Source organism: Acomys minous (genome assembly GCF_964271855.1).
Source record: "Acomys minous genome assembly, chromosome: 6".
NCBI classification, from domain to species: domain Eukaryota; kingdom Metazoa; phylum Chordata; class Mammalia; order Rodentia; family Muridae; genus Acomys; species Acomys minous.
The window spans coordinates 112,162,366-112,179,283 of NC_140487.1; the positions used below are offsets into that span (position 1 = coordinate 112,162,366).

General features: G+C 41.6%; 1 protein-coding gene across 2 annotated transcripts in view; it reads left to right on the forward strand.

Moving 5' to 3' along the window:
• The window catches only part of LUZP1 (leucine zipper protein 1), a 67,897-nt gene that overhangs the window by 41,365 nt on the left and 9,614 nt on the right, over positions 1-16,918 (forward strand). For both annotated transcript variants that reach the window (XM_084788267.1, XM_084788266.1), the window contains one exon: positions 4,833-4,935. The gene's annotated coding sequence lies outside the window, so the exon portion shown is untranslated. The remainder of the gene's footprint in view (positions 1-4,832; positions 4,936-16,918) is intronic.

Here is a 16,918-nt window from a genome sequence, read left to right on the forward strand (position 1 = left end):
GGAACAGCTAGTACAAAGGTTCCAGGTAGAAATGAATACAGAATGTTCACGAAACAGGAAATGAAGAGGGGATGGTAAAAAGTGAGATCAGAAAGTAGGTTAGGGCTAGAGTTTGCACTGTCCCCGTAAGCTGTAGCTGAAGACTGGAGATTAAGCGAAATGGAAAGCAGCTAGAAATTTTTATTTGCTTGATAGGATCGAGTATTGATCTGATTAAAATTTTGGGAATGTGATCTGTTTGCAGAGTGGTTTATATGTAGACAGCTGGAAGCAGAGAAGCTTAATGTCGCTTTTATAGCAGGTAAGGTAAGAGTCAGTGCAGAAAGGAGTGTGGAGAACAGGGGGACAGAACCAAAGACAACTGGGAAGTGGGGCTGACAGGACCTGCTGACTTGACATTTTCTTGAGACAAAGGAAGTACAGTTTGCGTCTAGGTGCTTGACTTGCACTGCTAGGTGAGTGGTGCTGCTGTAGCTGAGGTGGGCAGAGGTCGAAAGGGAATGCGTTTGCAGTGAGAAGAGTGGAGGTAGAAGTCAGGAAGACTGTGCATGAGTTTGTTCAGGCTGGTTTTCAATTAGATAGAGATCAAAGGAGAGTTTTCTTGTTTTGTTTTTTTCTAAATAGGAAATTCTAGAATCTTATTTCCTAAATATGGTCTCTGGATAGAAACCTAGAATCTCATTGTTTTTATTTTATTCTTTAGATTATTTCATTTTATGTATATGACTGTTTAGCCTGCATGTGTATCTGTGAGCCATGTGCCCTTGGAAATTAAAAGAGGGGTTTTGAGCCGGGCGTGGTGGCGCATGCCTTTAATCCCAGCACTCGGGAGGCAGAGGCGGGCGGATCACTGTGAGTTCGAGGCCAGCCTGGTCTACAAAGTGAGTCCATGACAGCCCAGGGCTACAGAGAGACCCTGTCTCGAAAAACCAAAAAAAAAAAAAAAAAAAAAAAAAAAAAGAAGGGTTTTGATCCTCTGGAACTATAGTTGTGGACCTCCGTGTGGATGCTGGCAACATCTGCTAAATAATTTTTCCTGTCTTTAGATTCTCATTTTAGTGAGACCTGGTCCAACAAAAATTTGGATAATAGTTTGTAGAACTGTGATATCAGGTAATTTTATATCTTGTCGTGGGTTTTTCTTATAATAGAAATTAATTTGTACACTTTGGTAAAGGATCTAATGGTGGCTCTTCTGGAAGCTACAGTCAACCTAGACATATTTCAGTTAGTATATTTTGTTCTGCTCCACTGTCATCTCTGTTCTGATCTGTTTGTTTTAAGGGTTAGATTGATTAAACTTAATTTGGGAGTAGGGCTTTGAAGGTTTGAGACAGGGTTTCTCTGTGTAGTCCTGGCTGTCCTGGAATTCTCTCTGTAGACTAGCTTGGCCTCAAACTCAGTTCCACCTGCCTCTGCTCCTCAAGTACTGGATTAAGGGCATTGCACCACTACTGCCTGGCAATTTATTTAATTATTTTTTTCTGTATATGGTGCATGTGTACATGGGTATGTGTGCTTATGCAAAAGTACATGTGCATGTTCATACTTGTATGTGCATAGGCCAGAGGTCAACTCAAGTATCTTCCTCTGTTGCTCTATATCTTGTTTTTGAGATGGTGTCCCTCACTGAACCTGGGGGACTGGCTGAGAGACTGGCTGACAGGCAACCACTCAGAATGGGATAAACAAACAAGTAAATAGATACTCTATCTTTGCTCTTTTTTTGAGGCGGGGGAGGAGGGTTCTGAGACAGGGTTTCTCTGTGTAGCCTTAGCTGTCCTAGACTCACTTTGTAGATTTGGCTGGCCTCGACAGCACAGCAATCCACCTGCCTCTGCCTCCCTAGTGCTGGCATTAAAGGTGTGCACCACCACCACCTGGCTTTTTTTTTTAATGAGACAGTCTTTCTCTGTGTAGCCCTGGTTGTCCTGGGATTACAGGAGTGTGCCACCATGCCAGAACTTCCAATTTCTCTCCCAAGATTTACCATTTTCCTTTAGTTTTGAACATTTCTTTTCCATTAAATTTAGGTATAATACTTGTATTTTCTATTTTTGTTTGGTAATCCCACCCCTCCCCCAAAAGACAGGGTTTCTCTGTGTAGTCTTGGCTGTTGGCTGTCCTGGATCATTTTTTTTTTTTAACAAAAGAAAGCATTTATTATTTGTGCATATCTCCTACTATGGGTCTCAGTCCCACATATAGCCCAGGAACTAAATCCTGGATCACTTTTTAGACTAGGCTGGCCTCTAAGTCACAGAGATCCTCTGCCTGTGCCTCTCTGAGTGCTGGAATTAAAGGTGTGTGCCACCATTCCCAGCTTTGTTTGGTAATTTCAATATGAAGTCCATCTTAGTGTTGCCTTCTGCTGATTGGCCTTTAATTACTAGGTTTATTTTTTTTTTAATTCTTTACATAATTTGGGGTTGTATCTTTCACATTTGGGTACAAGAATATTTTCAGTTGGTATTTTTATTTTAGCACACAGCTAATCAGACTCAAACTGCAAGCTTTGCCAGCCTAGGGGTTGCAGTTACATTCATTCATAGTTTTTTGTCTTTAGTGAGGTCTTTGGATTCTGCCTTTTGAAACACTGCATACCTAAGGGTTGCTGGCCAGTTTAGGGCCAAGTTTGCACACTCAGATGGGTCTCTCTCCTCTTCTGGCTCTTGTTTTTCCTATTACCCATTATCTTTGGCTGGTCCAGCCTTTTCTGGTTCCTATAGAAGCCTAAATTTGCTTTTTAATTAGAACTACAGCTGGATACCATCAACCAGAACCCACTGCAGTCCCTTCTTGAATTTTCCTAAATCTGCAAGTTTCTGTTCACTTCAGATGGTTTTTGGTTTTTTTATTCAGTTTACATTTGGGTGCAGTATTTTGGGAGGGTCATGTGGAAGCTGAATTCTCGAATAGTACTTTTATTTATTATAGAAGAACCATGGAAGCAAAAGACACTTTTGTTCATGCTTTGTAACCTTGGGCAAGTCTTTCCTCTCTGGAACTTCCTTGCTCCTCAGGAAAATGAGGCAGTTGGTGAACTGTCCACAAGGCAAGGACTCGTTCTTTCATCTCTGCTTTGAAGACAGCCTGCACCTACCATTTATATCACTGGCAGGGTCACCAGAAAGCTCTGAAGAAGCTGTAGCACTGGTGATTGATGGTATTTACTACAGTCATCTTGGGCCGGTGAGAGGGCTCAGTGGGTAAAGACCCATTCTGTCAGGCCTCATGAGCTGAGCTCCATCCCTAGAACCCACATGGTAGGAGTGGCCCCACTTGCAAGCTGTCCTTGGGATGTTTTCCTTTGATGGATCCTTTTAAAAAATAAATTCTTTTTAGGTTGGAGAGATAGCTCAGGACCTTTGTTTGATTTCAGACATCCACATAGTGACTCAGAACCATCTGTAACTCCAATCCCAGGCCATCTGATGCCCTCTTCTGGCCTCTGTGGACCCAGCTAGATTCTGCTGAGGATCAAGCCCTGGGCTTCATTCATGCTAGGCAAGGGTTCCACCAACTGCACTACACCCCCCAGCCTGCTCACTCTTCAGGTTATTGACTTATAGCTTCAAGTATTCCTTGTGCTATTAAGCCATTAAACAAACAACACAACTATTATCTCTTTTTCTAATTCTGTGTTAGCTCTCTAAGAGAATAGAGGCAGTTAGTTCTGTGGTATGGGTAAATTTTAGGGTTGTAGAATTCAGTTTAAAGGGACCAACAGTCTTGGAAGAAGGCCAGAAGGTGGTCTTCAGGCATGGTGAGTCATGGCTCAAGGAAGGAGATGTTTGAATGTGAGACGATGACAGAAGTTTTCGATTAGCACTGACCTCGTTCTTTTTTTTTTTTTTTTTTGCCCTGAGACAGGGTTTCTCTGTGTAGCCTTGGCTGTCCTAGACTTACTTTGTAGACCAGGCTGGCCTCGAACTCACAGCAATCCACCTGCCTCTGCCTCCCCAGTGCTGGGATTAAAGGTGTGTGCCACCACCGCCTGGCTCCACCCTCATTCTTTAAGATGGGGTAGACAGGAAGATTTCACCTAAATCCTCTACTTCGCATAACTTTCCCCTAATTTTAGCAGTAAATTTCAGATTGATTGGTTTTTCAGCTTTCTTTTAGGAAGCCATTCCTTTTAAAACTAGAGAGAGGATTGTAGAAACTCTACTTTTAGCACTAATTGGTATTGGGTGTTTTAAGGGCCTCTTTAAGGACTGAGCCAAAGGCAATAAAATGAGAGTGTTGTGAAGTAGCTTTTTTCAGAAAAATAAGTTTAAGTCTTGACTGTATTTACTGACTAAGCTATAGGATTTTGGACAAGTCACTTGACTTCTTAAGATTTAGATTATCTAAGCAACATTATCATGTTGTTATTTTATATAAAATATAATGCCCAGGATGTAATAGGCTTTCTACTTGTTTTCTAAAATATCTTAATTTTAGCATCATTCCAGCTTTACCCCTAACTCATTGTATGACTTACCTTTTCCAAGCTCAGTTTCCCTTCTCACATGCCTAGCTGATTTCTGAGGTGCTTCCCAGATGCAAGATGTCATGAATATTTAGAATATTGAAAAATACAGGTTTATTAGTTTAAGTAAAGACAATATGGCCTAGGAATCATATAATCTAGTAGGAGGGGAAGTGGCATGGGGCCTAGTTCCCCTTCAGAGACATAGATAGCTTCCTTTACAGCTAGGGTGTATATAGTTCTTCCTTGCCTCTTTTCTGATGCTGGACTATATGTCAAGGTATTTGGGTCAGGTCAGCTCAGCCTTGGTGTGATTCATGACTTACCTATTTCTTCTTTTCTTTTATATTCTGTGTAGGTCAACAGGCAGCTACCAATAAAAGACAGTGACTGTTTCCAGGATAGGAGACAGTGGGAAGGGCAACGAGAAGTCCCCACAAAAAGCTCCCATTACCTAAATGGTAAGTATCTTGCACAGTTATTCCTGGTAGACCTGAAGAATTGGGTAGTTTCTGAAGCGTTTACAATTTTCTATCCTGGCAAGTGAAGGGAGAAAAGACTTTATTGATGCCTTGTTGTGAATCATACATGAGGCTAAGCTAGGCTAAGCACTTTTCATGTTTTCTTTTCTAAGTCTCAACCCAATAGGGTTGTAGTCCACTCATGAAGCCAAAAACTTTAAGGAGCAGGTCTAACCTATCACTAGTATTTACTATGTGTCGGGCCTGTTTGTCGTACATTTTCTTCCTTCATACCTCTTCCAACTCTGAGGTTAGTGCTTTTATCATTGCAAAATGAGTTTAGAGATTAAACAACATCTCCAAGTTTACACAGGCAGAAAACGATAGTTAAGTTTTCAAATTAGGTCCTTTTCGTCATATCACATTCCCCTTCTGAGAGAAAGTAAATTCTGGGCTGAGATGGTGGCTGACTTACTGTTAAGAAGCACACCAAAACAAACAGATTAAAGAAACTTGGACTAACAGCCAATTCCTTTTGCTCTTCCTTGGGTTTTGTGAACCAGTCTTTATTGGTGGTTCTCATGAAGGCTATGGAGAGTGCCGGTGAGCTAGGGTGGAGAGGAGTGAGACTGTGAACAGGGAGCAGCTAGGGACCTTAGTGGTCTTGGTCACTGCTGGCATGATGTGGATAAAGGTCTGGGAAAGACGTTTTTGGAAAGTGGACAGTGGTCATGGAAATGACTGGATATGGAGGAAAAAATTCAGTAACACTCTCATGTTGACCCACTCATGAAAAAGAAAAAGGACAAAGGGGAACTTGTCATGAGGTAGTCGGTGGCATACAGACATGTTCTTTAACTTGTGGACCTTATATTCTGCTGGAAGAGTCAGACAGTTACTGAGTTCACACACAATGTGGTTAAAAGTTCGAGGCTGAAAAGTAGTGAATTCCCTTAGAGCTATCCACAGATGGGATGTGTCGTCTGGTGGGAAAGCGTGTGTCATTCTTGTCATTAGAAGTGCTTAGACAAGAATTGGATGATGCTTACCTGACAACTTCTGCATCTGAATGCGTAGGTACTAGCCCTGAGGTTTCTGAGTCTAAAGTACATGAATTTATGATTCTGGGGAAGGGGATATGCTTGTTAGGAACTGGGCAGTGGTGGCGCACGCCTTTAATCTCAGCACTCAGGAGGCAGCAGACGGCGGATCTCTGAGTCTGAGGCCAGCCTGGTCTACAAAGTGAGTCCAGGACAGCCAAAGCTACACAGAGAAACTCTGTCTCAGAAATAAAACAAAACAAACAAAAAAAGATATGCTTGTTAGAAGGCCTAAGTCTTTAAGACTAACTATTAGAAGTGATCTAGAGGAGACTGTTTAAAAACAGTGCTCTGCTCACTTCAGCAGCACATTTAGTAAAATCGGAACAATAAAAACAGTGCCTTGGTTTTTCCTGTGGACCAGGAGATGCCAAGCTCTGGCAGGCCTGTGCTTGATTTTATAAATAAAGTTTAATTGAAACATGGCTATGCTTGCTTATTTGCTTATATGCCTGACATATGACTGTTTCACATTACGAAGTAGAGTTCTTGGGACAGACACTTTTGGTTTCACAAAAACCTAAAATACTTAACTTCCAACCGAAGTCCATGTAAGTTATATATCAAACTGCAAAGAAGTTTGCTGACCCTGCTTTAAATGACTATTGGGAACAGGAAATGAATCATGGCAACTATGTTGAGAGAAGAGGCAGGGCAGGATTTATTATGTTCTATTTCAGACCTTCCTGATCTGCCAGGACAGGAAGAAGAGCTAGTTTCTAAAATGCTAGATAGGGCCACGTAAAAGTAGGTGTAAGGGGCTGAGGATGTAGTTTAGTTGTCAGAGTGTTATCATGCCCAGGAACAGCCCCCAGTACTACATAAACCAGGCACCCGGGAAGTAGATGTAGGGGGTAAGATGTTCTAGGTCATCCTTAGTTATATACTGAGCTCAGGGCCACTATGAGATAGATATACAAGGCCCTGTTATTTTGGGGGGTTTTGTTTGTTTTGTTTTTTAAGAGGTTTAAGAAGTTTGGCAGCAATGAGCTGCCAAATGAAAAAACAATTGGTATCTTTCTAATATTAATTGGAACATAGGTATCTTTCTAATATTAATTGGAACAGAGGTAGATATTGATATGGGAGACATTGGCTTTAAAGAGATGGGACTGGCTAAGTGGGACATGCTTGTGACCCCAGCACATGGAACACTGAGGCATTGTGAATTTGAGGCTAGTATGAGCTTACCATGTAGTAAGTTCAAGGACCACTTAGACTATAGGGTAGGAAACTCTGTCTAAATGAAATACAAACAAGTGGGACTATCCATCCTTCCCTTTACTTTTCTATGACTTTCTAAGGGTTAGCATCCCTCCCAGACGCCATCCTCAGGCACAGTTCATTGCTATTTCTGATCTTCCCGGGATATATGTATGGTGGTCAAGTGTGCTAAAGAAGAAAATTAGTGTATGAAGATAGAGATGGTAGCTGTAGGTGCTGTCATGTGAGATGGTTAAGGAAGACCTACTGCTGCCTTGCTTCCTCTCTTCCCTCTTTCCTTCCTTTGTTTCTTCACTATGAACCCTTGATCATCTTGCCCCAGCCTCCCAAGGGCTGCGACAATAGGAGAGTGCCACCATGCCCTATTAGGGAAGACCTTATTTTTTTTAACCATTGTTTTACTTTTGGCTATATCTGTCTGATTTCTTTCTTTCTTTTTCTTTTCCTTTTTTTTTTTTTTTTTAAGCCAGGGTTTCTCTGTGTAGCCCTGGCTGTCCTAGATTCTCTTTGTAGACCAGGCTGGCCTTGAACTCACAGTGATCCTCCTGCCTCTGCCTCCCGAGTGCTGGGATTAAAGGCATGAGCCACCACCATGCCCGGCTGATTTCTGAAAGACAGAGGAAGCTCATATTTTTTTCATTCTTGCACTTTATAAAATCTTGGGTATATCATAGATGTTCATAAATATTTAGTAAATAATGATTTCTCTGCTGGGAACAGGCAAATATTAGGAAGAGAGGAATCTACTCCTTATGTTTGTAGATAGCCTTGGAAACAGCACGCCAACTCTTCTCTTCAGATAAGAAATGTATATTAATAAATATACATTAAGTAAATAAAAGGAGTGTGGTGTCACATGTGTTTAATCTCAGCACTTGGGAGGCAGGCGGATCTCTGTGAGTTCAAGGCCAGCCTGGTCAATAATGAGTTCCAGGACAGCCAGTGCTATTTAGAGAGACCCTGTCTCAAAAAAACCAAACCAAACCAAACCCTCTGTTTTCTTTGTTTCTGTTTTTCAAGACGGGGTTTCTCTGTGTAGCCCTGGCTGTTCTGGAACTCACTCTTTAAACCAGGCTGGCCTTGAACTCAAAGATCTGCCTGCCTCTGATTCTTTTTTTTTCTTTTTTCTTTTCTTTTCTTTTCTTTCTTTCTTTTTTTTGTTTTTGTTTTTGTTTTTGTTTTTGTTTTTTTTTCCAGACAGGGTTTCTTGCTGTAGCCTTGCCTGTCCTGGACTCACTTTGTAGACCAGCCTTGAACTCACAGAAATCTACCTGGCTCTGCCTCTGATTCTTGAGTGCTGGAATTAAAGGCAAACACCACCACTGCCTTGCTTTAAAACCCTATTCTAAGGAGTAGAAGAAGATCCAGAAATACTTTGTGTTCTTACTTGGCCCAGTAATATTTGGGCAGCCTGTAAGGAGTGTTGTCTGCAGTTTGGCCCTGTTTCCATGGCACAGACCTGCAGGCTGTAAGATGGACAATATGGTGGTTAAGACACTGAGAAAGTGGTACAGGGTTTGTGTATGATCTTTTAAAATCAGGACCCAATATTCTGTTCCATCTGGATCCACTCTTGCTAGCCATTTCCTCTGTTGTAATCCATGAACAGTTCCTTGGCATTATTTAATGTGTTCTGTTATTGGCCAGTGTCTGGCCAGCCATTGAATCATTAGGAAGTTCATTTGGCCACTCAAAATCACCAAGTTTAAAGCATTTATTGTATGCTGGGTTCCCTGCTGGGTACTGAGAATTCAGAATAAAAATAAGAAAGCAACCAGGGAGAAATGGACTAAGTAAATAAAACCTCATACAGTGTGATAAAATTTGACAATGGAGTCAGTGCAGGCTTCCACCTGGCCTGGGGCTTCAGGAAGGAGGTGCAGAAGTAGGATCTGAGAAAATGAAAAGGAGTCAAGCTTACCGCCAGGTGGGAGGGGGAGTACCAGAGTGAGAAGCTGGGATTGGGGCTCGTGTCTCAGTAACAGAGCGTTTGTCTGGCATGCCCAAGACCCCGGGCTTCATCTCCAGGGTATTCCTGCCACCACAGCCAGCCAGGAATGAAACTTGACATGCAGGCTGAAGGCAAGGCTGGGAGGTAGGTGAACGGGCAGGGCGAGAGCATGCAAGGCTCCTTGTGTTAAATTGGGGAATTTGGACTTTATCCTAAGAATAAAAAGAGCCTTGAAAAGATTTCAGATAGGGTAGTTAGTGAATGTAATGTGGCTCTGTTAGTGCCAAGTAAGTACTTTCTTTCTTTCTTTCTTTCTTTTTTTTTTTTTTTTTTAAGATTTATTATTACAATACAGTGCTCTGCCTACATGTACACCTGCAGGCCAGAAGAGGGCATCAGATCACATTATAGATGGTTGTGAGCCACCATGTGGTTGCTGGGAGTTGAACTCAGGACCTCTGGAAGAGCAGACAGTGCTCTTAACCTCTGAGTCATCTCTCCTTATTAACTGAGTTTAGTTTTTCATTTCTGTGCTATAGTGGTTTAGTTCCCTTGCTCAGTTTTGAACAAAAGATAGAAAATTAACACTAAAATCCAAATGAAGGGGCTGTCAAGATGACTCAGTAGCACTTGTTGCTTTTGTGAAACAAGTTCATTTCTCAGCACCCATGCTGGGCTCACAGGTCCCTGTAACTCTAGCTCCAGGGGATCGGTACTCCCACAGACATGCACACTCACAAAGACAGACACACACACACACACACACACACACACACCTAAAAAAATATCCACATAAAAACGGTCAGGTTCCTGAACTTTTGTAATTCATAATGGTGGTAATTTATAGATGGAGCTGTGCTAAAGTTGGACATCTGTATTAGTTACTTCTCCTGTTTCTATAATAAAGTATCCTGACAAGTTAAGAGAGAAAAGATTGTTCTGGTCCGGTCCATCATGATGAGGAAGTCAAGGCAGCAAGAATATGAGAAAGAAGGCTGCTCACACTGAATCCACAGACCCAACCCCGGGAAATGGGCCTCTCACTTCTTGTATGGGTTTTCCCCTTTCAGTTAACATATCTCACAGGTCGTCCTGGAGACTTTTTGGATTCCAAAATGTATCAGGTTGACAATCAGTATTAACTATTAAACTTTATCTCCCCACCCCCACCCCGCCAGACAGGGTTTCTCTGTGTAGCCTTGGCTGTCCTGGACTCACTTTGTAGACCAGGCTGGCCTCAAACTCACAGTCTGCCTCTGCCTCCTGAGTGCTGGGATTAAAGGTGTGCGTCACCACTGCCCGGCTTTGATGATTTTTTTAAAAGTATATTTACAATAATACACTACTTTTAAAGCACTCTGTAGACACATGGTGTCATTTGTCTTCCAGTAACTGCATGCTAGTATAAATCCTGTAGCCCTTTATCCTTTCTATCTATATGAATTAGTTGAGTTCTTAATCCCCCTCCTTGTATATAGATAGGTAAGGCTTTTGCTGTGCCACTTACCAAATGGCCAAAGGAAAGAGTTTTTTGTTTGTTTGCTAGTTTTTCTGAGACAGGGTTTCTCTGTGTAGCCTTTGCTATCCTGGACTTGCTTTGTAGACCAGGCTGGCCTGGAACTCGCAGTGATCCACCTGCCTCTGCCTCCCAAGTGCTGAGATTAAAGTTGTATGCCACCACGCCCGGCCAAGAGTCCTCTTTTTCTCCAGTTTTGGAGAATGTAGGCTAGGGAACCATGGGAGAATGTCTAAAAAAGCCTAGATGAGAGAAGAGAGCTGTGTCGTGAGATGGGGGCAGAGTGATGAATAGGAAAGAGAGAGCCAGCTTTGGTGGTAGCAGTTTCTCCCCAGAGGTGTGAGCTGTAAGCTGTGCTTGGGCTCCATCTGGTGGCTCTGGACACGTAGTACGGCCAGGGTCTCCAGAAGGCATTTGGTATTTCAAGCCTCGCTTGCAGTTGGATTGTTGGGAGTCAGTTTTACTTTGGATACAGCCCAGACTGTCTATCTTTCCTCCTTTGCCCTAGCTCTGAATCTAATCTTACAAGACTACATCATTCAGTGTCCTCATTGTTGCTGTCATCAACCATTCACTTCCCCAAGTTTCTCAATGATTCAAATCCTGATTCTGTCAGTTTCCAACACTATTCCTGTTCATTAGTGCTAAATCCCTGTCACCCGCCCATGTGGTACTGGAGATGCAGCCCCAGGCTTTACATATGCTGGACAACATGCCTTACCACTGAGCCATCTCCTCAGGCCCAGGGGTGGTTGCTGGTGATACTTGTGACATCATTGTCTTGATAGTTCCATCTTTGTTAGTCTTACTTCACAGCTGGTCATTGCATTTTTCTTAAACTTAGGAGGCTTCCATGACGCTACATGCTGTGCACTCTTCTGGTTTGCCTCACAGATGGTTTCTTCCCTTTACTATTCTTATCTCTATGAGTATTGGGGTTCAGACCATTGGTTTCTTGTTTTCTCTGTGTTTGCTCAATATCTTAGCAATGTCATTGTAGTTTGTTTGTTTGTTTGTTTGAGACAGGGTTTCTCTGTGTAGCCTTGACTGTCCTGGACTCACTTTGTAGACCAGGCTGGCCTCTGCCTCCCAAGTGCTGGGATTAAAGGCATGCACCACCCCAGTCTGGTGCAATGTTGTTGTTTTTATAAGCCATCTTTTGTTGTTGTTGTTGACTCACAGTTTTATATTGTAAGAACACTTCTCCCCTGAACTCTCTCCATGCTTTTGTATTTGTGGCCTCTATTGTCTTTCAATGACCAAGAGGTCCCTCACAAGTAATGTTGTAAACCAATCTTGCTTTTCCTACTGGTCCATCTGTCCTCAGCTGCACTGAGCTTAAGGTAGCACTGTCCTACAAATTCAGTTCAGCAGCCTTGGAGCCATCCCTAATTTCTCACCTGTCTTATACATCATATGCAGCCCAGGGACAAAAGCATGGAGTTCTCCCTTTACATGGCCAGAATTCTGACCACTTTTCAGTGCCTGTAGTATCAGCCACAATGGTCTTTGCCTGGATTATCACAGTGCTTCTGGTTCCACTCCTCACTGGTTTAAAAAAAAACATGGCTTTTATATTGATTTTTATCATGTTTTAGGTCATAGTAATTGCTATCACCCAATGCCTATATATTAAGGTTCACTTTTTTTCTCTTTTTAAGTTTGAGACAGAGTCTCACTGTGTAGCCCTGGCTGCCCTGCAACACACTAAGTATACCAGGCTGGCCTCAAAATTCATAGGAATCCACCTGCTTCTGCTTCAAGTGTGTGCTACCATGTCCAGCCTAGGGTTCACTATCGATCTTGTATGTTTTATAGGTTTAGAGAGAGGTAGAATGACATATATCCATAATTAAACTGGGTAGTGTTTCACTGCCCCGGATTCCCTGTGCTCTAGTCACCCTTCCTGTTCTCATAGTTTTTCCTTTTCCAGACAAGCCTTTTAAAATTGATACCTCATTTCATTTTAGAACTGAATAGTGTTCCATTGTCTGGATGTAGCAGTTTATCTCTATGCTCACTGGAGGATAACTCCCTACTTCTAGGTTTAGGCAGTTATAAATGTAGCTTCTGTAGATAATTACATGCCTGCTTTTATGTGAATGTGGGTTTTCAATCATTTGGGTAAACGAGGAGTTAAACTGCTAGGTCAGATGGTAAGAGTATGCTTAGATTTTCTAGAGACTGTCTTCAAAAAGGGGTGTTACCATTTTGCATTACCACTGGCATGGACTTAAGAAATCTTGTTGCTCTGTATCCTCCATGTTATCAATGGTTTAGACATTCCAATAGGTATGTAGTGGTGTTAGGGTCTTGCTCTATAGCCCAGGCTGGCCTCACAAGATCAAGGTGCTGTTCTCCTGACTCAGCTTCCCGAGTGCTGGCTTATGAGCAGGAGCCACCATGCCCAGCTTTTGGTATATTGTATATTTTTTTTTTCAGTTCTAAATCAACATGATCTTTCCAATGTGCTTATTTGCAATCTGTATGCCTCTTTTGCTGAGGTGTCTGTTCAAGTCTTTTCTTATGGAGGTAAGCTTTTTTTGAAACAGAGTCTCTATATGTGGCTCTGGCTGTTCTGGAACTCACTTTGTAGACCAGGATGGCCTTGAACTCACAGAGAATCTGCCTCTGCTTCTTGTGTGCTGGGATTAAAGTTGTACACCACCATTCCTGATATTATCAAATATATTTTAGTTTTCTCTTGATCTTTGGCTTGTCTTGATGTCTTTCACTTTAACAAACTTAGATTATAACTGATTCTTTCCTTCATGGATTGTCCTTTTGGGATAGTACCTGAGGTTACCACTGTTCTCAAGGTCATCTTTTCTCCTTTATGATTTTTTAGGAGTTGATGGTTTTGCGTTTTATACTTAAGTCTGTACATATGGGTCCAGTTATAGCACCATTTGTAGAGAAGACTATTTTTGCTCTGTTTTACTGCTTTTGTTCTTTTCTCAGAGATCACTAGAGTATTCTGTCAAGGCTGTTTTGTTCCTTTGTCTGTTCTTTCTCATACATACTGCCTTGACTGATAACTTTTTAGGTGTCACCAGATGTTGATTTTGTTAATTTTTAATATTGTGTTTGTTCTTCTGGTCATTTAACTCCACCAGAACTTTTATCAGTTTGGCAATATCCACACAGTAGTAGTTGGCGATTTTGATCATGTTTGAGTCTATAAAACTGACATTCAGAGTACATTGAATCTTTCTGCCAGAGCATGGACAAGCTCCCTATTTTATTTTTATAGTGCTAATAAAAACGATTCTGTTCTTTAATTTCAAATTCCACTTGCTCAGTGTTGGTACATTGGGAAGTGGTTGATTTATATCAACCACTGTCAATTGTTTGACCACCTTAGAATAAAATGACTTTTTTTTTTCTTTTCAAGATAGAGTTTCTCTTTGTAGACCAGGCTGGCCTTGAACTCACAGAGATACGCCTGCCTCTGCCTTCCCAAGTGCTGGGATTACAGGTGTATGCCACTGCACCTGGCTTTGGTCATTCTTTTGAATTTTCTACACAGACAGGCATGTCTTTTTCAAAGTTTCTTTCCCCACAACCAGTATACCTTATTTTCTTGTCTAAGCTTCTAATACAATGTTGAAGAGAGATGGCAAGAAGACCTTGTTCCTCATACCACAGGGAGGCTTGGAGCTTCTCTATGTGATCCATGTTGGTCTTCTTCTGTAACCTATTGCTGTGATTACATATCAGTTTTTAAAAGCTGAAGCCTTGCATTTCTTGGATAAATTCAACTGGTTGTAGCATACAATTCTTCCTATACATTGCTAGAGTTCATATTGCTAGTATTTTGTTGAAGACCCTTAGATGTGTCTGTGTTTGTGAGATACTGGTCTGTAAAATTTGTTTAGTTGTGATGTCTTCGGTCTTATGAGGGTTTGGCTGGCCTCGAGAGAAGGAGCTGGGAGTATTTGTTGTGATTTTGTCTTCTGGAAAAGCGGTGCAGACTTCTCTAAATGTATGTAGTACTTACCTGTAAATTCATTTGGGCTCTTATACCTATTTTGTAATGTTATTGGTGATCAGTTCCCTTATATACCTATTTGACATTGTCTACTATTTGAATAAATTGTGGCTTTCAGGTAATTGCTCTATTTCATCTGGTTTACCAAATTTTGGCCACAGAGTTTTTTTCATAAGTTACTCTTTTTAATGTCTCTGAGATCTGTAGTGTCGTTCCACACCCCCCCCCCCAACCCCCAGACAGGGTTTTTCTGTGTAGCCTTGGCTGTCCTGGACTTTGTAGACCAGGCTGGCCTCGAACTTAGAAATCCACCTGCCTCTGCCTCCCCAGTGCTGGGATTAAAGGCATGTGCCACCATGCCCAGCTTCTCTTTCATTTTTGATACTAGTAATTTTATGTTTTTAGTCCCTTTAAAGTCCTAATTTTATTATCTTTCCAATTGTAAAAAGATATATCTAATTTTAAAAACTTGTGGAGCCTTTTGAATCTGTTCTGTTTTGAAATATTTTCAGTAAACTTGGTGACTCCTAAAAAAAATCCTTTAAAAGATGTATTGCTTTGTGTGTATGTACATGCAATACCATATGAAGGCATTGGATCCCCTGGAAGTGGAGTTGTGTGTCGCTGAAGTGTGTGGGAACCAAAACTCATACCTCTACAAGTACTCATCAGGTGTTATTACTGGCTAAGCCATCTCTCCAGCCCCATTATCTTTTCAAAGAGACAGCTTTGCCTATTTTAAAATATTTATTGTTATGTATATGAGTGCTGTATCTGCATGTACACCTGCATACCAGAAGAGAGGGCACCAGATCTCATAATAGATGGTTGTGAGCTCCAGGTGATTGCTAGGATTTGAAATCAGGACCTCTGGAAGAGCAGACAAAACTCTTAACCTCCCTGATAGCTTTGTCTTTGATTAACGATTCCCCATTTGTTTCCCTGTTTCAATTTGATTTTCACTGATTTTTAAAAACGATTTCTTCTTAATTGTAATGAACTAACTGTACTCACTTAATTAGCTGGCAGTCTCACAGTTGACCACCTTTGTTTTAAGCAGTCATTCTGTTTTACTTTCTCTGGCAGCTGGGACAGCCATCATATCTGGTTTACTTTACCTTTTTGTTTGTTTGTTTCTTAAATGAAAGCTTAGAGGTTATTATTACAATTACTTCATCTACCGTATGCACTAAGTGCCATAACTATGTCTAAGCCACACTTTCACTTCATCCTACAATTCTTTAGAGAATTTCATAATAACTGTATTTCTGTTATTGACTCTCCTTCTCTAACTTGTATGTTATCCCTTACCCCTTGAAATTCATGGCCTCTTCATTAGTGTTTCTCTATTCCCCCCCCACCCCCCACCCCCCACTGTGAGACTTTCCTCCAACTATGTTGGGATGTCATCTGATGGTATCATTGTTCAGGTCTTGTTTAGGCTCCCTCACTGTTAAGATTTCATGGATGCAGTCCCTGTCATATGTAGACGCAAACCTCCACTCCTCTGGTTCTTAAAATCTTGCCACCTCCTCTTGTGCTGTTCTGAGTTTATCCTACAAATTTTATTAAGTTGTATTTTTCTTCATTTCAAAATACTTATATATTTCCAGTTGCTGATTTACTTGATTCCTTTATGGACTAATTTAAGGTTTCACTTAGAATTGTTAAGGTGAAGGGAGAAAGGGTTTGTTTCGGCTTAACTTGAGCACAGTCCATCAGGGTGGCAGGCATCAAAGCAGCTGGCTCTGTCACATCCACAGTCAGGGACAGAGAGAGCAATGGATGCACACTGCTGCTCACCATTTATTAGCACAGGGTCCTTGCCAAGAAAGGGGCCATGCATACCAGGCAGCAGTTAACACAATCAACTCCCCTACCCCAAGCTACCGCCCCCATCTCCCAGGTGACCCTGGGTTCTGCCTGGCTGACAGTTAACACAGCCATCACAACTGTGTTATATATAGCCTTGAATTTGAACTTAAGAATGTGTCTTCTGCTGGTGTTAGCACATGCTGTGCACAAGCCTGTGCCCAGTTCACGAAAGTACTCATGAGTTCATTAGGTTAAGCCCATTATGTTTGGTACTTTAGGGGGTACAAAACTAGTTTGACAGTTTACTTAAACATTGCCATGTCTTTTGTCTTCTACTTGGCACTCAGTTAAAGGTCAGTTGTTGTTTCTTTAAAGATTGTTGCTAT